The following is a 23,745-nucleotide window of genomic DNA, read 5'->3' as shown; positions in this document are numbered from 1 at the left end:
GCTCCTGTGGACAGGTGTCTTTTATACAGGTAACAAAATGAGATTAGCAGCACTCCCTTTAAGAGACTGCTTCTAATCTCAGCTTGTTACCTGTATGAAAGACACCTGGTAGCCAGAAATCCTGCTGAATGATAGGGGACCAAATACTTATTTCCCTCATGAACATGCAAATCAGTGCATAATTTTGTTAGACATGCATTTCTTTTGAATTTTGTGTTGCTATTCTGTCTCTCAGTGTTAGAATACACCTACCATTCGATTTTTAGACTGATCATTTTGTTTGTGAGTGGGCAAAAATTCAAAATCAGCAGGGGATCAAATACTTATTTCCTTCACTGTGTATGTATGTGTGTATATGTATGTATGTGCGCCCTACCCACACCGCTATTTGTGGCCGCGGCTGTCCCGGCCGGTAATTAACCGCCGGCGCCCGCTGATTACCGACAATCACCGATGCACAGAACCATCCCGATCAGTGTGCTTAAAGTTTTTTGTGTGTGGTTTTTTTTTTTTTTTTTTTTTTTTTTTTTTTTTTTATAAGCACTGATCACTGTATTGGTGTCAGTGACACCAAACTAGTTCCCTCAGCCCCCCGTGTCACAATGTTCGCCACTGTCCCGCTAAAAGTCGCTGATCGCCGCCATTACTTGTAGGAGAAGAAAAAATCCCAGTCTATACCACCATTTGTAAACGCTATAACTTACACGTAAACCAATTAATTTACACGTATTAGAATTTTTTTTTTAGAAATTTTATGACGAAATTTTGATTTTTACAAATTTTTTTTACTGGACATGTTTAATAGAAAAAGTCAAAAATACAGTTTTTTTTTTTTTTGTTTTTTTTTTCCCCTCAAAATTGTCAGTCTTCTGTTTTTGCTTATAGCGCAAGAAATTAAAAACGCACAGGCGATCAAATGCCACTGAAAAAAGTTCAATTTGTGGGAAAAAAAAGTTTTTTTTTCATTTGGGTGCAGCATTGCATGACTGCGCAATTGTAAGTTAAAATAACATTGCGCCATAACGTAAAAAATAGCCTGGTCAGGAAGAGGGGTAAATCCTCAGGAGGACAAGTGGTTAAGGACCCATGGGTTTATGCCATCTGGTCCAGGTGCTTTATTGACCTTTTATATTCTGTCTAAATATTTCTAGATCATATAAATTGTGGGACAATGTGGATCATCTGGGGCTGTGTCAGTACCATGCCCATTGTGGACAAGAGCTCCCCCATGTTGCTCTGCATACAAACCTGAAGAAGGTATTTAATGAATTTGCCTTCTCTTTGTTCCCAGTCACCCACTCTAGACTATTTTGTAAAGGGCCTACATGCTCAGACCGGACCTTTTTTACTATTAAAATATTTGAAGGACTTTTTGGGGTTTGTCCTGCTATCCCTTGCAATCTGTCATTCGTTTTCAATTTTTGCGGCCTTGATTTCCTTTTTACATATTCTGTTATGTTCTTTGTAACGTTTAAATGATGATAGCATTCCTTAATTTTTATATTTAATAAAAGCTCTTTTCTTATTATTTATACTTTTTTAACTTTTTGGCTGTAAACCACATAGGTTTCATTTTTAGCCTTTAAACTTGTTGCCCATGGAAATTTTATTTTGGAGTGTATTCACATACAGTGTTTTTGAAGAACTCCCATTTCTGTGTTGTGTTAATCAATGTCAATATTCCCTCCCAGTCTAAGTCTTTGGATAGCAGCTCTCAGCCTTGGAAAATTAGCTCTCAAAGTTGAGCGTTTTTATTTTTCCCATATGTGCTTGTTGTTTGCAGCTAACAATAAATAAAATCATGTTATGGTAACTGCTACCCAGATGTTCTTCTTTTGTATGGACGTTAGTAATGAGCTTGGCATGGTCTGAAATTACCAGGTCCAGCAGAGCATCATTCCTAGTCGGGGCCTCTGTGAACTGTACCATAAAATTGTCTTGTAGGTTTATACATTTTTGTTCAGTTCTGTAATCTCCCCGTCTTTCTTGTGTTAGGGATAGCAGTGACATCCAGGGCTGCCACCCCTGAACTTGCCACCCCCACATCTTCACCCAACTTGGCAAATTTGTTTCGGTGCTCAAACCCAGGTCCGGCCTTCCTTTTTCTGTGAGACCCTTCCACTCCTCTTGCTACGGTAAGCCGTCTTCCTACCTGATAATCCTGACTAGCCCGTCCACCCTCCACATCAATCCCATTTAGCTACCTGCTCAGAGAGCAGAAGACCTCTTTCGAGGTTGTCGGTTCTGCCCAGTGTTACAACTTGCTCTTCCAGATCTCGAACGCAAGCTTCCAGAAGGGCAAGCCACTCACATCTGTCACAGCGGTATCCATCCTGGAGCTGTTGCTGCATACATGCGGAACACTGTGCACTGCACAAAACCTTCAATCCTGCTAGCACTCATATCCCAGTTACAATCTTAATAGGAAAGATCAGTTGTCACTTACAGGTTAGTAGACTCCTGTTATAATCTCATGTTTTCAACTCTGGTTTTTTAACTCCACTTTAATCAGAGGTCCATCAAGCAGAATACAGGCAAGCTCAGAGTGAGCTCTACAGAAATGTATATAGTACCTGGAGCCAGTGGTGTATTTAGGTTTTGTGCTGCCATGGGCAACAGAAAAATCGTCTGCCCCTACAGACACCGACCAACACCCCCCACCTGGGAGAGCCTTCCACTACCCCCCCCCCCCCGGCGATAGAGAGGAAGACACTCATCTCCTAGATTGTAAGCTCTAACTAGCAGGGCCCTCTGTTTCCTCTTGTACCAAATTGTATTGTAACTGTAATGTCTACCTTCATTTTGTAACGTGCTGTGCAAACTGTTAGTGCTATATAAATCCTGTATAATAATAATCTTCACAGCTCCGGACATCCCCGGGAATGAGAGTCAGGCTCTACATACACCATCAAGCAGCCTCTCTGATTCCACCTGGTTCCCATGGTGTGTGTATCCCTTCTTTCATCCCTTCTTCTGGGGGGAGGTGCTGCCTCCCTAAAAAATGCTGCCCTAGGCAAGTGCCTTGTTTGCCTTGTGGTAAATACACCCCTACCTAGAGCACCTGTGACCAATTAACCCCTCCCCTTATTTAGCAGACTGAAGGAAGGAAAAGAAAAAAAATGCTATTTAAAAGTGACATAAAGATGATTTTTAAAGTAAACGCTGCTAGCAAGACCCCAAACAAGAAAATAAAACCACTACAACCACAAGCAATCACCATCACCCTTTTTAGCTTCCAGCCCTCAAAATGTACCAACAACTTCATTTTTTTTTTTTTTTTAGTTGAAGTGTACAGATTATCCTATAACCATTTGGAAACTCGGGCACTGCCCAAGGGCCTGGGGTCAGTAGGGGGCCCCATGAGATTCCCCTGGTACCTTTTTTTTTTTTTTTTTTTTTTTTTTTTTTTTTTCATAGGCTTTTTTGAGTTTGGGCAAGGACACGGGCCCCATGAGTTGTCAGTCTGCACCTAATTATAGGTCACATTAAAGGTGGAAGAAATTCAGAAATGATTTATCTTGGTCTGAATTTTTTACATTTCAAAAACCTGGCATTTCTACAGAGGCGTGTAAACTTTTTATATCCACTGTAATATTATCTGTCCCTGTTGAAATGCAGTCCCCACTACTTCCCTCTGAGATGCTGAGAAATATCATTCTATCTCACGTAAAAGGAAAAGAAAGTTAAAGCCAGGAAGTTGACTGAAGTAGGGGAACCGGAACAGAGTTATTCAAGCGCATCACTGTAGAGCCGTAGTTGGTGTGTAGGCTGGCTGACCTCTTGCTGCTATAGAGACTGTCTGTAGGGAAGACCCTGCAGCTGTGTCAAGCAAAGCCTCAGCCCAGAAATAAAAGAGAACATGGACTTAGGTGTGGCCGCAGTAGATTTGGTGCTATGATTTTTCTGGTATGTATGCTGCAAAACTTACTTTTAAACAATGATAGCCTTACATTTGTTATTTATCTTATTTCATTTGACTTTACTATACATTTTAGTGTGTACACTTTACTTGGTTTACTTACTGTGTACTGTGGAAAAACTATCATGTGCCATTCACTTCGTTATTTTTACAGTGGAAAAGGTTGAACGCAGTCACAGATGTAGAGAATATATCTCTATATAAAGCTGCTTTCTTCTCTGCAGGGTGTGTCAGATACTACTGATCTCTATTAGGAATACCTTCAGGTCCTGTGTTCTTTCTTTAAATGTTTCAGTACATTTTAAAAAACTTTTAAATTTGTAAAAGATCAGTCTGCTTTATTTCTGTAACCTAAAAAAAACAGCTTTCCTTGAAAGAGGTTGTTGTGTGTGTTTGGGTTTTTTTTTTTTTTTTTTGTGAGGGGTATTCCATACTTCTGGAACGTTCAGTGGCCTGTACTTTGGTGTAATAACTATTATGGGTGTATCCAGAGGAAATGGCTTTTTTTTGTTTTTGCTTCCAAGAACTTGCGGGAGAGGCCTAGACCGATACCAGCATTTTCAGCACCTGTATGCTCAGCTTTGGTACAGAACATACCATGCTCTACTGATATTTAGTTATTCAGTACTTACACCTAGAACCAACAGTAGGTAAACTTCCCAGGCAGGTTTACTGAACCATGTGAAGTGCATTATATCAGGTCTGCTTGTTCTGTGACAATTAGAGCCAAGTGTAGATTGGACACAGGAAACCCTCTGAGTACGTAAGTGCCAATAGGAAGACTGACATTAAAAGACCCGGACCTTTTTATAACCTGAGTCTATAGTTTGGGCCTATGCGATGGCTACATGGTGTTTCTCATGGGCAAGATTTCTGATGGTGACAACAGTGGGCTATGCCTGTGTAATGTGTTTGCTTTAACAGTGACTTGTAGCCTTCATCAGGAGTTCATGTGACAGGGAGAATGCAGAAGCACAGTTGGGATACAGGTACAGAGCATTGCTACCATTTAACAGGAAGTGCATACACTAGACTTTCATGGCAGAATCTGCAAACTGTATGTGGATGAATGCTGCATATTTTAAAACAATGAAAATGACTTTTGAAATCACATTAACATCTTAGCCACTTGACACCCATAGACCATTGTTATTTCTTGGCCTTCATTTGGTTAAAACAAGATCATGGTTGCAGTTTTGACCCTATTACTGGTTTTTCTTTATCCAGTGATTAGCTCTTCAGTAAGAGTGGTCTGGGAAGGTCTGCAACCCCCCCCCCCCTCATCCCACAAGGATGTTTGCATTGGTACCTTGGTTTTCCCATTCCTGGGGGGGGGGGGGGCCTGGGAATTTGGTAACATCCATTCCCTGATCTCTGCAATGGATGAACCAGAAAGCAAAGTGCACCAGTTTCACTTTTTATTCCCAGTTTCCTGTAGGATCTGTGCTTGATTAGCTGTAGAGGAGGGCAGAGGTGACACTAGGGGTCTAATACCCCTGATGTCACATAAAAAGAACATGTCACCTGGCCATGGTGTCACATAGAGGGCAGTTTGTCTTGGCCCCTGTGTGATAGCAATAACATTTAAATGAGAAGAATAAAAAATTAAAAAAAAAAAAAGCTCACCTGTTGCCCTGCATGCGTACACACACAGACACACGCATGTAGCATTTGCATCATACGTGTGCGGTATCTTCACTGGTTGGAGTGAAAGCAATAATTCTAGGGCTGTAATTCACAGTTAATTCTAAATTTGATAACCTGTAAAGACTTTTAAAGCATTAAGATTGTTTGTTTGCATGCAGTTAGGTTACATCAGTTGTTGGTTGTGTAAGTCTTGATGATCATTTTTGAGATAAAATGGAAAAATAGCTGTCTTCAAACCTCTGGCATTTCATAGAAAAGCTTGTCTAAACAAGTGTGTTTTCTGAAGTTCTGTGTCTGAAAGTGAAAATCTTTGGTCTCATGCAACTGAGCAGAAGCATTTTTTTTTCTTTTACATCAGAAACGCCTACTAGTAATTAACAGGGAAATGTTAGCGAGGAGGAACCTAAGGGGATGTTTGATACGATTGCAACAGATGTTTCACAAATGAGCTTGAACTGCCACTAACAACTAGTCATACATGAACCCTGTTTCTAAACTGACAGTATGGTCTCTTTTATTTCTTGAACCCAGACTGTATGTTTTGGGTTGTAGCAGCTGGTGTTTTAGGCAGAAAGGTGGTAGAATAAAGGATTAACTAAACCCAGTTAACAATATTTTACTAGATTGCAGCTTACACCATCCCGGATGCAGTTAGCGGTTAGTTTTCAATTTTAGAAAATTTTTAGCATGTACAGGAAAAAAATTGATCTTGCCAGAAATATGTCCCTGCTACTTATGTAAATTTTAGTGGAAATTTGGCTCTATTCACACTTGTGCAACTTGTCACGTGACTTTGGACATTAAAGTTGCATGACAAGTCGCAGCCCATTCTTTTCAATCACACCCATTCAAATCAGTGCGACTTAGTCAAGGTGCCTGCAATACTTTGATGCAGCTTTTGATCCATCTTTGATCCAGATAGTGCGAAGTCGGATCAAAGTCACGTTCCAAAGACGCATTGGAAATTGTGCGGTTTTGGAGTTGCGCAAGTGTTGGGTCTAAAAACCATGTTATCTATCGTGTGTAAATACAAATACCATCACTCCACCTGTAGATGTGCAAAGGCAGACATGTTTGAAATCAAGCTTGGGTGGTAACCATGGCTCCTTCCTCAGATACAGTAGAGGAGTAAGTGTAGCCACCCAGGGGCAGGAAGTCTGTTATTTGCAGGATTAACAGATAAAAATAAAGCGAAAAAGAAACTGAATGCAGCTGCCTCATCTAAGGACTAGTAAGCTACAATATATTACATATATCACTGTGGGGGGATGAGTTGTTTGAGAAAGCAAGATTCAGTTGTGAGCTACAGGTGGGTTCCCTGAAGATATTATTTTTAAGGGTCATCTAAAGGTCAACAGAGTAAGGTACAGCAGGATGGATTGGGGTAGGGAGTTGCAGGGGAAGGGGGAAGCTCTGGAAAAATCCTGGTGGTAATCTTGGGAGAAGGTGCCGAGAGCTAGAATGCAGGAGGTCACGAGAGGAGTGAAGAGTATGGTATGGTTGATATTTTGAGATTAGGTTGGTGATGTAGCTGGGCAGAGTTCTGGATGGCTTTGTAAGTCACTGTTGATTGGAATTTTATTCATTGGGTGATCAGAAGCAGGTGGGGTGGCGGTGGACAATTGTAAGGTGAATGAATTTTGCATGCACATACATAATAGAATGAAAGAGGTATAGTCTGTGAAGAGGTAGGCCAATGAGGAGGGATTTGAAGGGTATCAATTAGTAGCTTTGTGGTGGTGTTTAGTTGAGAGAATATATTTTTAACCCCCTTTCCACCACTGCCTCTGGCCCTTTTTAAGAGGTTCTGAATCCTGGGAGGCAGAGGCTGACATTTTGATCATGTGACAGCTGTGATTGGAAGTCAAATGATCGGAAAGCTTCTGATTGCAAGTATGCATTGGGAGCTTTCCGATACCTTTCGCTCAGAGCACATGTTCTCAGCACAGAAAATGGTTTACATAGGGCAGCATATATGCAGCCTGTTGGCGTTAAAGCCCACCTGCCAAGAGGCCGCATATCGGTGTACCTCTGGCAGGAAGTGGTTAAATTTGTTTCAGGGTGAAGGTGGCAAAATGTGTACAGTGATTGGATGTGAGCCTAAAAGGAGGAGTCCCAGGATTACACCTAGCACCTAGAAGGGAGAGCAGAATAGTTATTTGCTAATGTAGCTATTATGTGCTGTTAATGTGTTATTAATTTCAAGGAAACTCTGGGGAGGGGACACTGGGGGGGGGGGGTTGAGTTAATTTCATGAGTTTTTGAAAGTGCTTTACTGATTTTCAGTTATAAAATACCATACTTTTTAGGTCTCCAGTACTGATGATCTACTCTCAAACATGGTATACTAAATAATTCACATTTTTGTACCATAAGTAAGTTTTTCGTTCTGTAAACATGTCTGTTTTAGTCCCAGGATCATTTAATTTTAGAAACTGAGTAGTAAACATTGCCTGTTTTAAAGGAGCAAAGCAAAATCTCTGTTTTTATCCCAGGAGCTTAAATAATTAAAAAAATGCACATATGTATGCAGGAAATAAAATGTGCATTTATTATTGTTTTCTGATGAGTAGATGGCAGGTGCAATGTCGGGCTCCTGCAGACACTGACTGCAGCTTGCCTGCTCATACCTTGATACAGACATAGCTGGAGGAAGTGTTGGTGGACTACGACAGCCCTAATCAGTGCCCTTACAGTTCATTGAGAACCACAAGCTGTCTGTCACGATGGCAGATGAGGCTTGTAGTTCATCCATCCATAGTTTGCTGTCAATGAATGGCACGGCTGCGTGGGCGGAGCCCCGCACACCTGTCCTTTTTTTTGAAAAGTTACAGCAGTGGCAGTAAGGGGATCCCCCGCCTGCTGACACATGGAGGGGAGCAGGCCTGGAGCATGTTACACCCTAAATATGCATGTAATGTGCACCATGCTCCAAAACCTATCCTTTATAAAGAAAAAAAAATGCATGTTTTGTATGGGGGGGGGGGGGGGAGTGCATTTATTTTTAATTTATTTCAGAGGCCTGCAAGCATTGCAACCATGATCAGTGGATCGCGGGTACAATGGCAGGCTTCAGACAAAATATACTATATATTTATGCGCAATAAATCCACATAAAATATATTCTATATACAGCAATAATTGAAAAAATCCCAAAGAACTAAAGCGATACTTTTTTGTATCTGAAAAATATTCAAGTGAACTTCAAAAAATAGTGTTCATAAACAAACAATTATGATGTTAACCAGTTGCCTACCGGGCACTTTTACCCCCTTCCTGCTCAGCCCAATTATCAGCTTTCAGTGTTATCGCGCTTTGACAATTATGCAGTCATGCAACACTGTACCCATATGAAATTTTTATCTTTTTTTTTCTTATTTTATAGTTATAATTTAAGTACGGAAACTGCCTAATAATAAAAAAAAAATCTATAGTGCTCAGCGTAATAAATGAGTACACCCCAATAGATTTGTCAGAAAATCTTTACTTTCCTTTCCGAATCAACATTTTCTATGGGACACTGTACTACAAAATACTCCCACAAATGCAGGCCATTGACTGCAAACAAGATTTGTTCATTTGCACACACAAAATAGTATTTTTCCTAACATCCATTCAAGACTATGTTGCAAAAATTTATTTTAACACAGACACAGGATAAAACATTCAAGGGAACAACCCACCTCCCTGCATATTGACACAGGGCAGGGTAAACAACATCTAGCAACCAGAGACACATCAGCAGACAACCCCCACTAAGCCAACACAAATGCATACATCCCATAATGGTTTGCTCCCAAGCAAGACACACAATAGAACAATGGGATGTATCACATGGCAGTAAACAATGAACAACCCCCACACCCCACCTATACATGTCTACACAATATCACGACATTCCACCCTGTACCCCTAACAGGCACAGGGTGACTTACACATAAGAGGGATATGGGGATCTGAGACAGGGGTCTCCCCACCCCTCCAAAGTGAGCTGTGTTCCATGGGCCCCCCCACCCAACGTCACTCCCATCACACCCGTCACACAAAGCTAAATTTTAGAAAACAAAATCCTAATTAACAAGATTTCAACTACTGGTGAGTCTAATTATCCATTAAATGGGTGTCCAGCAGACAGTTGATTATAAAAGGGTGTTACTTAACAAAGAAAACCCCTTCCAATTTCATGTTGTCAGCAATGGCACCACATGGAGCAGAAATGTCACAAGGCCTGAGAAAGAAAATAATTTCTTTACAAAGAAAGGTGAAGGCTACAAAAACAGCAAAGCTTTACTTATCAGTCAGAATACTGTAGCAAAAGTGATACAGAGATGGAACTGCAACCATCTCACAGAGACGTCCATGCCGTCCACGGGATTGAACACCTTGACAGGTGTGCCTTCTAATAAGGGTTGAAGAAAATCACCATACAAGTTCACTGCAGTTAGCTACAGAAGTAGAAAGCCAAACTGGGGTGATTGTGTCCTGTGACACAATACGACCTACACTGCAGAGGAATGGCATGCATGGGTGTCATCCACAAAGGAATGCTCTCCTAAAGCCCCTTGCACAAAAAACCCCACCTAGAATTTGCCAGAGCTCATGCTGAAAAAGACTACTGGCATTCTGTACTCTGGAGTGATGAGACCAAGATAAATGTTTTTGAAACTGATGGCTTCAAAACTGTATGGCGTTGCAAAGGTGAGGAGTACAAAGAAAAATGTGTGGTGGTAGTGTCCTTCTGTAGGGCTGCATGAGTGCTGCTAGTGTCGGGGAGCTGTATTTCATTGATATCATGAATTCACAGATGTACTGCTCTATATTGAAATAGAAGATGCTACAATCACTCCATGTCCTTGGTTGTCTTGCACTTTTCCATCATGGCAATGATCCAGAACACACATATAAGGCCACTGTTGCATTTCTGAAGAAGAACAGGGTGAAAGTGATTAAGTGGCCAAGTATGTCTCTAGATCTGAACCCAATCGAACACCTATGAGAGTTTTGAAGAGACAAGTTGAGTATCACTCTCCATCCAGGCTCTAAAAGAAGTAGTTCATGAAGAATGGAAAAAGATAGATGTTGCCAAATTTCATGCCTTGGTGCTGTCCTTACAAATCATGAAGGTCATACAAAATACTAGATGTAGTAGTTTTTTGTCATGGGGTGTATTCATTTTGGCATCAATTAATTTGCGTAAAAATTAAGATTTTGTAATCTGTTATTTTAACCTCTTTCCCGTTGCCCTATAGCAGAAATACTGCTACAGGGCTTTTAGGCTTGCATTTTAGGTTTGAGGGTGTGCAGGAGCCTTAACTGCGCCGCCATTCGCGGCCTCGGCTGTCATAGCAGAGCCATACAAAGCAGTGTGCTTACAGTGGAAAGCACACACACAGCCTATAAAACAACAAGACAAACACTGCACACATTTAACCCTTTGATGACCCCTAGTGCCATTAGTACAGTGTCAGTGCTTTTTATTAGCACTGATCACTGTATTGGTGTCACTGGAGATGTCAGTTCCCCCCCCCCCAGTGTCCGAATGTCCGCCGCAGTTCTCCTATAAGTCGCTGATCGCCGTCATTACTAGTAAAAATTAAAAAAAATTTCCAGTATTCATATATCCCCATCTGTAAACGCTATAACGTTTTTACGTAACCCAATTAATTTGTGCGTATTGGGTTTTTTTTTTTTTTTTTTTTTTTTTAGCAAAGACATCGTAGCAGAATACATTTTTCCCTAAATTTATGATGAAAGTTTTTTTTTTTAATTTTTTTATTTTTTTTTACTTTTTTTTTTTTTATTGGACAAGTTTTAATAGCAAAAGGTAAAAAATATTTTTTTTTTCTCAAAATTGTTTTTTTTTTTTTTTTTTTTTTTTGTTTATAGCACAAAAAATAAACACCCAGGTGATCAAGTACCACCGAAAGAAAGCTCTATTTGTGGGGAAAAAAGGACGTGTGTGTGTGTGTGTGTTAAAATATATAATTTGGTTTCTGTTTGGGGTTGCAATTATTCTGCAAACTTTCTCAAGCTGCTTCTGTACATGCTGTCAGTTGAGGGGCTGATGGAATATTCAATGGACTGAGTGTGGTGATTACTGTATGTATAGTCCATTGAGAACTGCAAGTTTTGTGTTTTGAACATTGCTGACATAATGACCATGTGAGTGGCGATATGTGTTGCAGTACTGTGAGCCCAGGCCATGAAAGGTCAGCGTGATGCAGTGTGTTGAATATCACTGGCTCTTATTCAGCTGGGAAATGGTGACACAGAAAACTTTCTGTGTGGATTTCACAGGATTAACAAGTAGATGCATGACGATGGAATTTTCTTAGCCAGGTGCTGACAGTCTGCTTTATAATCCATTTTATTACATGTTGTAGGATTAACCATTTCTTTTTGTTTCTTGAAATGCCGTATTTGTGGTGTTTAACGAGAGGACAATCCAATACCACAGTCAGGCTTTTAACTAATTGGCATTGTTTAAGAAATAATTAAGGCTTTCTATGCTACAAATACCTAGTGATTAGAAAAACTGGAAAGCCATTGCATAACTCTTAAAAGCCAATTCACACCTTTCCATTACAGTGCGCTGAGAGACCGTGTGCGATAACCAGCACAGTACAGAAGTGCGCATTAACACATGTGATGCCAAGCATTGTTATGAGCACTCCAACAAAGTGCATCACAATTCATTCATTTAATTGTGCTGTCTTATAGTGTAACTAAAGGCAAAACGTGGTTTTTAGTTTTGGATAGAATATAGATCAGGGGTGGGCAAACGTTTTGACTTGAGGGCCGCAATGGGTTCATATATTGGACCCGGGGGCCGGACTAGCTGCTGGCCGGCCCAGCCACTACCATGCCATCCATAGTAAGTATAGTAATATTCCCCCATAGTAAGCATAGTAATTCATCCCCCATATAGTAATTCATCCCCCCCTATAGTAATTCATCCCCCCCTATAGTAATTCATTCCCCCCTATAGTAATTCATTCCCCATATTGTGTCAATTCACTTACCTTTGCTCCGCGCGTTCCTCTCGCCGCGTTCCCGCGCCGTTCCGGTCTTCAGGGCGGACTGTGAGAGGAGAGGAGTTTGTCACGCTACCCCGCCTACATCCTGACAGCCAATGTTTGCCACGCTCTGCGGGCCGGATTAAAAGGTCCGCCGGGCCGTAGTTTGCCCATTGCTGGTATAGATGGATTAGAACACCTGTCTGTTTTTTGTTTTTTTTTTTTGCTGGCTGCGCCCTTATTAGAGATTCACCCTCTTTACCTGTTTACCATTAGCATCACAAGTAACAGAAAATCCCAAATTTTGGATTGACGCCAGAACAGTAATCCAGGGGAAATCTTCCAGTGGGGACACTAGATTTGGTGACTGTGCCTTTTAGTTACACTTTAATGTTGCACACGTTAACGTACAGCATAATGCATGTCCGTTACATAACACACCAGACCAGGTGTGTGTGAATGGGCCTTTAAACTACTCTGTGCTGTTGAGGGGAGATACAAATTAGCATATGAAAGAATAAAATAGACCAGGACTCACGTGGTAATGGACTGTATTGAAAAAAATTGAATCAAGAAAGAAAAGAGGGGTATAAAAATATAAACCATATATAGATAATGGTGACCCCAATGTCTAAGGTCGACTCACATGGATACACATGTGGTGTCCTCGGGACCCAGGCAATACTTATGAACAAAAAAACAAAAACCAAGGGTAAAGAACCTATAGGTTAAGCGGGTCCAAATGAGGACAAACTGCGGCTTCTGATTAGAAAAATTAACAAAACATTTATTGCAGTACAAAAGTATGGATAAAACACTTAGCAAAACAAGCTAAGACAGAAAGAAATACCTCGCCATCACCAAGAGAGATAATGAAGAAAAGAATGACATGATCATCTAAGGTGACGCCGTGCATGCAGTAGCCCTAAAACCTGATGGAAAGGTAAAAATTAGGCCTTGTTTGCCAACATCGTGTGTATTAAGGGTAACATACACCCTACCAAACAGATTGTTGTTACTGCCATCAAAAAAGGGAACTGGCAAACATATATGTATTGGGCGTACTGCCAGTATCCCCTCCACACATAATCAAAATGTCCAAGGTAATAAGGTAGGTAGTGGCAGCCGAAACACCAAGCAGACTGGCATCTGCAGCAACTGGCAGCTGTTCCCGCTGTTTAAAAAAAAAAAAGCTGATGCCATTGAGCCAAAACATAATTCAAAGTACATGTTTCATTTCTCACAGTGAAATTCTCCCAATGCATATCTACCTGTCTGTGAAGCACAAGTTGTTTTTTTTGGTACCTATAACTGCATTGTTTTATCAAATATTTCAAATTTTGACTCATCAGTCCAGAGCACCTGCTGCCATTTTTCTGCACCCCAGTCCCTATGTTTTTGTGCACAGAATGTGGAAACAAGGCTAACTGGCTCAATTATGCACAAAAACATAGGAACTGGGCTGCAGAAAAATGGCAGCAGGTGCTCTGGACTGATGAGTGAAAATTTTGAAATATTTGGCTGTAACATAAGGCAGTTTGTTCGCGAAGGGCTGGAGAATAGTACCATGAGTGTCTGCAGTCAACAATGAACTATGGTGGAGGTTCCATGCAAGCTTGAGGCTGTTTTTCTGCAAATGGAGTTGGAGATTTGGTCGGGATCAGCGGTGTCATCAATGCTTAGATGCAGGCAGATACTTACCCAATATGCCATACCATCAGGGAGGTGTGTGATTGGCCCCAAATGTATTCTGCAGCAGAACAATGATCAGAAGTATACAGCCTATGTCATCAAAGTGTTACTAAATCCACAACAGTAAAATCAGTCTATATATGTGGTAAAGCATGCTTGTTATACTTACTGTGGAACCTAAGGGGTTAATCCTCCGCATTGTGTAAAAAGAATGTTTGATCCTGTCTTCTCTGATCCTCCCCTTCTTCTACGGAGTCCAGTCCATCTCTTGATAGAACAGAGCCTTGGGGGCAAGCTACTCATGCTCAGTTTGGTGTGTATTGCTAGAGAGCTTTTTTATTTTTGTGGGGTTTTTTTTGTGTTTTTTTTCCTTCTTGGGAGAGTGCAATCAGCGCTGTCCAGGCAGAGGGTCAGGGGTTCTGCAGCCTTGTAGGACAATCGGGGGAGAATGAAAATTGAGGGTCCTGGGTTTGGGAACATTTTTTAAGAATTATCTTCAGTGTAAAGAAGAACAAGGAGTCCTGAAAGTAATGGTTTCGCCCCCACAGAGCACTCATGGAGTCTGTCTGGGATTACATGAAGAGACAGAAGGATTTGAGGCAGCCTACATCCACAGAAGATCTGTGGTTAGTTCTCCAAGATGTTTAAAACCACCTACCCGCAGAGTTCTTCAAAAACTGTGTGCAAGTGTACCTAAAAGCAATTGAAGAATCGATGCTGCTTTAAAGACAAAGGGGTTGATTTACTAAATGCAAATAGCCTGTGCATTTCAAGTGCACTGAAAGTGCAGTTGCTCTACATCTGAGGGGAACATGCAAGGAAAATACCAAAAAAATTCTAAAAAAAACATAATTTTGCTTGCACATGATTGGATGAAAGAAACCAGCAGCGCTTTGCCTCATTTCAGAGCTTCCCCTCAGGTATAAAGCAACTTCACTTACAGGTGCACTTGCAGAGCACAGTATATTTACCTTTTAGTAAATCAACCCCAAAGAGCGGTTACAGCAAATATTGATTGGTATGAATTTCTCTTCTGTTTATTTGACATTTGGTTAATTGATAAAAAAACTATTAACATTTCTATTTCTGAAAGCTTTCTTAAAGTGTTACTAAACCCACAACAGTAAAATCAGTCTGTATATGCAGTAAAGCAAGCTTGATATACTCACTGTAAAACCTAAGGGGTTAATCCTCTGCATTGTGTAAAAAGGCTGTTTTATCCTGTCTTATCTGCCCCTCCTCTTGTTCAAATGTCCACCTGATAAGACAAACTGAACCCCTGGTCACATGTACATGCTCAGTTGAGTGTGTATTGCTTTTTTGGGGGGGAGAGTACATGTGATCAGCGGAGGGCCAATCAGCACTGTCCAGACAGGGGTAAGGGGTTCTGCATCCTCCTAGAGCAGAAAGAAAACTCCTCCAGCAGAACACTGGTTAAAGCTTGTAGGAGTCACAAGACTGCTATATACTGCTGATGAGAAAAGGTATTTAGCAGTTTATATTTACTAACATAATTGTATTTCCATGTTCTGTGTACTGTGGGAGACCAGATATAGTGAATGCAGTGTCCTGGGTTTAGTAACTTCAATTTTACAGCATTTTTGTACACCTGCCTAAGAAGACTTTTGCACAGTACAATATATGTATAAAATCTTTTAGGTTTATTTTTTCCTTTGCATTTGGAATAAAGTATTTGTTTTTGGGCTTACTCCCACAAAAAACAAAAGATTTTTTCTTTCTTTTTCTTCCATTTGTAATTCTCTTTCCTCCATAATTGTTAGGACTTGTGCACATGGGCAGTTTAACTCATATGACGTAAAAATCTGGCTTTTTTTGGGCACAAGGAAGGCATAGGTGCAGCGTACAGCCCACTGCCAGCAGCCGTTCAAAATCAGTGACCGGTTGAAATAAAAGGGGTCTGACACTGTTCTGAGCTGTACTTGTGTTTTTAGTGCTGAAAATGTTCACCGGCATACAACCCAAAGTGTAAACTCCTGCATTTGGGTCAATTGCCTCTGAATACGCACGCCATATAGTTCAGCCTGTTATTGATTTTTGACAGGCTGCAGACAGTGGCTGAGTGCTGCACACATGCATCCTGGGCACCCAAGAAAGCCAGGTCTTTGCACTGTATGAGCCATTGTGCATGTGTCTCGCTTCTGTAGTACATTCAAGCATACTTTATTTATAATTAGTAAAAGCCTCCCTTATCTATAAAGAGCACAGTTTTTATTTTTTATGAGACTCTGTTGGGGAGAACCCTTCCTATCAGGTCATGAATGGATTGCAGTCTTCATTATTTTTGTGGGTTTTTTTCCTGATAAACTCTTAGATTTGTTAGCATTGTTGACGTATGTATTTATTTATTTTTTCCTTAAAGTATTTATTTATTTATAACATGGAGATCAGCTCTTCTGCATTCCTTTTGAAGCTTGCTGTCAGGTCTGTAATTTGCATGAATAGATCATATACTTCAGTAGAATGTTGTCTCTTCTCTTCTGTATATGTTTACTTTAATTTCAGTAGATGTTCACTCATTCTCTGGTTATGCCCACTGCAGTATTGCTGTTCTTATTATTATACAGTTGGTAGGCCAGTGAACCTGATGAAAAATAGACTATGATTGGGTATGGTCAGAATCGGCTGACAGACGGCTTTTGTCTAGTGGTTTGTGCAGTAACCCCAGTAGGACCCTATGTGACCTTGTTTCGTGGTTAGAACCAGCTCTGTATAGCTGCCTCTCAGTGGGGATGATGCATGTAGAGTTTGCTGCACTGAATATTTCCTGGGCCCTCAATTGGCATAATGTGTCGTCATATTTTTATTCTAATTATATGTGTAAATGGTCCATGTGTTAGGCACACAGTAGTTGTGTCAGTAGCAGCTCTGGGTAACACCAGTGCATTGATCGTTAAAACACCACAAGAACCTGGATTCCAGCCTGTGGCAATTTTCTTCATACAAGACTTGCAGTGCTGGCAAGATAAGCACGCCACTCCGTAAAAACATAATAGGCAAAAATCAGCAGCCCTGCGTCTACAAATGCGTCCACACATTAGCCCTAATTTTACATATGTTAAGCCAAAACTGACACTAATCCTGGAATTGTCATTTTCTTATGTGTCATCTTTCTCCAACACCTTCTTCTTTTTTTTTTTTTTTTTTTTTCTTTCTATGCTACCTGCCTGTTTCTGAAGTGTAAGATTGCCCTCCTACATGAAATGATTGTTGCTTTAAAGAGGTTGTAAACTCCATACATGAAATATGAACAAACCATATCCCTCAATAGTGTGTGCTTGCTCATTCCAGAGCACTGTGTAATTTCTGTCTGCCGCCTCGTTTCTCTGCTGACAAGTTTTCTTGACTCCAAGAGAAAAAAAGGTGACCGTGGAGGGCACAGCCTATCCTTGACAGCCTCAGCTCTGTTCCAGTGGGCTCTGTGGAGAGGGTGGGCTCCCTTCCCTTCCCTCCAATTGGCTTTCAGAGCTCTCCTCGCTTTTATGTAACTTCAGTTCCCCACCTCCTGCTTTTCAGAACTGAGAGATCCTGCATAAAGTTTGCATGGAAGTAGGGGACAGATGGCAATAGATAAACATGTACAACTTATGTAAGAAGATTCGTTTCATCTGTAGGCCAGTCCCTTCACTGGGTATATGTAAGGGTTTACAACCACTTGTAAACCTCGCTATAGCTGACTGACGGCTACAGCGTGGTTATCCAATTTTGGGAGGTTATCATGACTTCCTCCCAGAATGTGCCCTCGGCAATCTCCGTGATTGCTGTGATGAGGTAAAAGGCCAATCACAGCGGCCATTTACCACATGATCAGCTGTGTCCAATTACATAGCAGATCAGGGTAAATACAGTTGCCGGTTATCTGCAGCACTTTCCTCATGCTGTCACAACATGCGTAAAGTACTGCTGATAACTGGCAAATATGACAGAACAGATCGGCACTGATGATCCGTGCCCTGCACTGCTGCCCAACAGTGCCACCAGTCAGTGCTGACAGTCAGTTCCACCTATCAGTGACCATCATTGCTGCATATCAGTGCAGCATCATCAGTGCCTCCTCAATGCTCACCAGTGCCACCTCATCGGTGCTGCCTATCAGTGCAGCCTCATCAACACACATCCGTGAAGGAGAAAAATTACCTGTTCTATTTTATAATAGAGACAAAAAACTTTTTTTTTTTGTTTATTTTCCAGTTTTTTTTTTTTGTTTTTTTGTTTTTTTTTTTTACAGTGCAAAAAATGTAAAAAAACCCAGTGGCGACACCACCAAACAAAAGCTCTATTTGTGTGAAAACAAATGCTAAAAATGTCATATGGGTACAGTGAATGACAATTGCACGGTCATGTGACAAAGTGCAACAGCGCTGAAAGCTGAAAATTGGTCTGGGCACAAGAGGGCTAAAGGGGTCCAGTAGGCAAGTGGTTAAAGTAAGGCTGTCATAAGAAGAATATTGGAACTGTCATCGCTGTCTTCTTCTTAAGGTACTGGTTGTTGTGTTGTCTATTGCTTCCATACTTTGTAAAGTTGGGTATACCCTAATAGAAATGTGTTTTTGAATTTTTTCACTTTAACTACTTGCTCTCCAGAAGATTTACCCCCCTTCCTCCCCAGGCCATTTGTTGCGTTACGGTGCTGCGATACTTTACCTGACAATTGCATGGTCACGTAACGCTGCACCAAAATTAAATTTATGTCCTTGTTTTCCCACGAATAGAGCTTTCTTTTGGTGGTATTTGATCGCCTGTGCATTTTTTTTTCTTTTTTTGCGCTATAAACAAAAAACAATTTTGAAAAAAATCCAAAACAATATTTTTTTGACTTTTTTTTGCTATAAAATATCCAGTAAAAAAAAAAAAATACATTTTAGGGCAAAATGTATTCTGCTACATGCCTTTGATAAAGAAAATCCCAATACGTGTAAGTTAAATTGTTTACGTGAAAGTTATAGCATCTACAAATGGCAGTGTGTATATATACTGGAATTTTTCATTTATTTTTAATACTAGTAATGGCGGTGATCAGCGACTTATAGCAGGACTGCAGTGGGCATTCTGACACTGGGGGAAACTATCTGCTTCTGACATCCCCACTGACAGTAATACAGTGACTAGTGCTAATAAAAAGCACTGACACTGTACTAATGGCACTGGGCAGGAAGGGGTTAACATCTGGAGCGATCAAAGGGTTAACTGTGTGTTGTTTTATTATTTTGTCTCTGTGTGCTTTACTGTGTAAGCACGCTGCTTTGTATTGCTCTGCTATGCAGAGCAATACAAATCAGTGTGCTGGTGCTGAGAGGGGAAAGATCTGTATTGTTTACATACAGACCTCTCCTCTGTCAGTGTTCCTTGGCGATCGCCAGGTGCTGGCGGGGAATCTCGGGTCGGGACCTAGCGATCGACAGCTGTAGCCGCCAAGGGCGGCACGGGTAGGGCGGCTCTTGTGCCCCCTACCGGGAAATACAAAATCATGTATGTATCGCTTGTGACAGGTTTACTTTAAATTTTATGTAAACCTCATAAGCTTTAACATGATATTGTAATTTCAAAAGTATTTTCAGTACCTTTTTAAAGCTGGTACTTTTATTAAACCTAAAATCTGATGATCCTGCCGAGATAGTCTTTGGTCCAGCACTTCCTGATACAGGATGATGGCATTCTTCATCTCCAAATAGTGCTTTAGCTTGGTTCCACTATCACACCGGCTTTTTAATGGGGACACACAGTTCAAAGCACTGTAGCAAATTATGTCATTCAGTTAGAACCCAAACACAGCTTTTTTTTTTTTTTTTTTTTTTTCCTCCACTGCACTTTACATTGCATGCTGACGCATATTATATTGTGTATGTTTTAATGTGTTTTCATTTGTTTTTTTGAAAATGCATCGGCAAAGGTGTGTTTCTAGCCATAAGGTTTACATCTAAAGCTGGATATGCAGGTTCATAGCCATATTGTTTTGTCCAAGTCACATCCCTGTAAGTGTGTCATGATTATTACAGACATCGCCAGGCAAGGCCCATCTATTAGGAGGAAGGATTCAATTACAGAGTTTAATCTTCTGATTAGTCTTTATTTCCCTGGTTTGAGGCTGATGCTTGAGTTCTTTTCCCAAAGCACACTTAAGAACGCTGAGCAGATCCAAATCTGCAGGTTCATGTCACAATTTTCTGAAGTTTTAAAGCATGTTTAGGGTGCATGTACACTTAAGCTTCCTTGGACGCCAAGCTCTCCTGGCCACTGAAAAACGCTAAATATTGCAAAAACTGCATATGCCCGCATTTAGCCACTTTTATTGCTTGGGCATTTATTTCATTGGCCAGAGTACTTGCCATTGAAATGAATAAACGTCCAAGCGATAAACACTGCCCCAAAATGCTGCTGCTGCTAAACTCTTATAAAAGCCGATGTGTGTATGAATGCAAGTTATTGAGTTGAGTTCAGGGGCTTTGGCAAAAAAAACCTCAAAGCTCCTAAACTCACGTTTTAGGAGTAACGGTGTACATGAAGCCTTAAACTCCAAAAATATATTACAGCTTCCTAATCATTAGATGTGGTGGCTGCACTAAGTTTGATTGTACAAATATTGTATGGTCAGAATGTAATCGGTAAGGCTGTTATTTTTCAACTTCCTTTTTAGTAGTCCAAGCTATCCAGCAGAGGTCACGTGTTATGAAATAATTTCTGTTAAAGAACTTTTTTTTAAAAAAACGATTAATGTAATGTTTTACGACGCATGTGCAAGATAAGCCGCAGGACATTATGCACTTCATCTTGTGCATGAGCACTACAACAATATTGTGAGATGCTGCAGGTGAGGTGTGAGATCTGGCCTCCCCAGTGTCTTCAGGAAAACCAGGAAGTTTGCAATAGGGTTGATATCCCTGGAGGTGTCTGTAACATGGAACATAATTTGGCATTGCTGGAGGATAGGTCAAAGCAGTGGAAACTGCAGTTCAGTGTTACAACATGTAGAATAATGCACCTAGAGAAAAAGAATCCCTTGACAGAGTACAACCTTGGGGGTACAGTGTTGGACAGCACTAAGTAAAAGATTTGGGGGTACTTATTTCAGAAGATTGCAAAATGAGCAAACCGTGGGTTTGATTTACTAAAACTGGAGAGTGCAAAATCTGGTGCAGCTGTGCATGGTAGCTGATCAGCTTCAAAATTCAGCTTGTTCAATTAAGCTTTGACAAAAAACCTGGAACCTTGGTTTCTATAAAGAGCTGCACCAGATTTTACACTCTCCAGTTTTAGTAAATCAAACCCAGTGTGGGTGGCCAGACAGTGGGAAAAGTGAATAGAATTCTAGGATGCACCACTGGAGGGGTCACCAGCAGGAGGAAGAAGGTCCTGATTCCCCAATATAGATCTTTAGTGAGACTTCATTTAGAATACTGTCCAGTTCTGGAGACCTCACTTACAAAAAGATACTGATAAGACAGAATGAGCCCAGAGAAGAGTGACAAAAATGGTGAAAGGTCTGAGGGATAAATCGTATCAGTAGAGACTTCAGGAACTTTATATATGGTCTAGAGCAGGGGTGGGCAACTGTGGCCCTCCAACTGTTACGGAACTACAAGTCCCACCATTCTTATGTCTCTGGGAGTCATGATTTAAACTGTCAGCCTTGCAGTGCTTCATGGGACATGTAGTTCAACAGCAGCTGGAGGGCCGCAGTTGCTCACCCCTCGTATAGACATTGAAACCTTTTTAAATACATCAAGGGGGTGAGTAAGGTTCAAAAGGATAGCATTTTCAATATGCGACCAAGAACACTGGGACATGACCTCAAACGAAAAGGAGAAAAGTTCAAATCTTAGAAAGTATTTTTTTTTTTTTTACTGAAAGGGTATTTGTTGCTTGGAATAGACTTCCAGCAGAGATAGTCAGTCAAAAGTAAACTGTTTCAAACATGCTTGGGTCAATCATACAGTAGATCTATTGTATACTCAGACCAAATAGTTAACGGAAAGAAAAAGGGCAGGCTCAATGGACCACTTCGGTCTTTTTTTTATGTTTCTATGAAGTGGACACAAGAAAGGTAAGTATATAAAAAAAACTTTAAAAAAAATGTTTTTATTTACCACCTTTCTTGGTGCCCTCTATGTGTGTATTGTCCAAGGATATCTTTTGGAATTGTAAAGACACACACACCCCGCATTTCAATTCAAACTGAAGGGTGTGGAAGACAAATACACTGGCTCCAAGCTGTAATCATGAACACAACTATTATATAAATGAGATTTTCATGTAGTAATTGCATCTACATCCAAAAAACAAACAAAACATTTAAAGGCAAATTCCATCTTTTGCAAAAAATGTAATGAATGTGCCTGCATTACAGTGGACCTTTTCCCTATTTTTCTAAAATTCACATCATCGTACATTATTCTGATGTAAAGTCCTCTAAAAGGATTTTTTTTTTCTTTTAAAGATGATTTTACATCATAATGTAGGGATGCATGATGATCTGAATTTTAGTAAAATAAGGGAGAGGTCCGCTCTAATATGGGCGCATTTATTACATTTTTATTTTCAAAAGGTGGAACTTGCCTTTTAATTTTTTTTTGGTTCGTTTTTTTGGAACTAGAGGCAATTAATACATGAAAATCTAATTTTAAAATTAATCACACAACACTGCTTTTGATAGGTAATTCATGTATGATGATTATGATATTATTCTTTGGCATTACACACATAGCTGGCACCAAGCATACCTTTTCTGGATTTATTTAGAATTACTTCTGTGTATGCAATACAAGAAGATGAAATTAATAAAACTGCAGGTTTAGGATGCATCTTTGACTCAATGATGAGGTAATATGAAGCTTGAACCCATTTGTTAATGAGATCTGGAACTTGTCTAACTGAATCTATTGTGATTATGTATGTGGTGTAGAACCTAGGGGACGAGCCTGCTTAATTATTAAGTAAAATTGTACTTCTTGGTCCCTTGGGTCAATTTCCTCCCATACACTTAGAGAATGCATGCCGAGCTGTCACTGCAAATCAAGTTGTTTTTCTTTGGTATGCACCTAAACAGGTTTGACTGCTCAATGAAGTTTAATGAGCCTCTTTTTGTTTCCCATAAGAAATTGGCATCGCACCAACGGTAACATATGATTGGTATGTGTTAGTCTCTGAATGACTCTCCCAAAATCCATTTTCTTTGCTTGGTTAAATGCCTTACTCTTCGGACTACTTAGTGTGTTTATTCTGTAAGGATTCTACACCCCGGCTGTTTGCTGTTGCCAAGGTATAATTTCAGGCTGTAAAAGTGGAATGGAAAATGGATGAGGTGGTTGTGTTTTTTTTTTTTTTTTTTTTTTTTTTTTTTTCCCCCTGTCACGATGATCTCATGCAATTGTTTTTTATAAATATTTTATGGTTTACATTGCTAAGAACTTATTTAAGGAGCGGTATACAAATTCAAAGAGACAATACTATCTAGAT

The 23,745-nt window shown here is 40.3% G+C and overlaps 1 protein-coding gene across 2 annotated transcripts in view; it reads left to right on the top strand.

The window, feature by feature from the left end:
• The window catches only part of TAOK3 (TAO kinase 3), a 413,079-nt gene that overhangs the window by 27,528 nt on the left and 361,806 nt on the right, over nt 1-23,745 (top strand). Inside the window, exon 1 of one of the 2 annotated variants that reach the window (XM_089677309.1) lies at nt 3,764-3,906. The exons of the other annotated variant lie outside the window; for it this stretch is intronic. The gene's annotated coding sequence lies outside the window, so the exon portion shown is untranslated. Of the gene's footprint in view, nt 1-3,763; nt 3,907-23,745 lie in introns of those variants that run through there. 2 annotated transcript variants of the gene reach the window in all.

This window comes from Staurois parvus, unplaced genomic scaffold (assembly GCF_062004578.1).
Source record: "Staurois parvus isolate SC_StPar_1 unplaced genomic scaffold, SC_StPar_1.0 ptg000014l, whole genome shotgun sequence".
NCBI classification, from domain to species: domain Eukaryota; kingdom Metazoa; phylum Chordata; class Amphibia; order Anura; family Ranidae; genus Staurois; species Staurois parvus.
The sequence above is the reverse complement of the archived record's forward strand: the minus strand, read 5'-3'. Positions and strand labels throughout refer to the sequence as shown.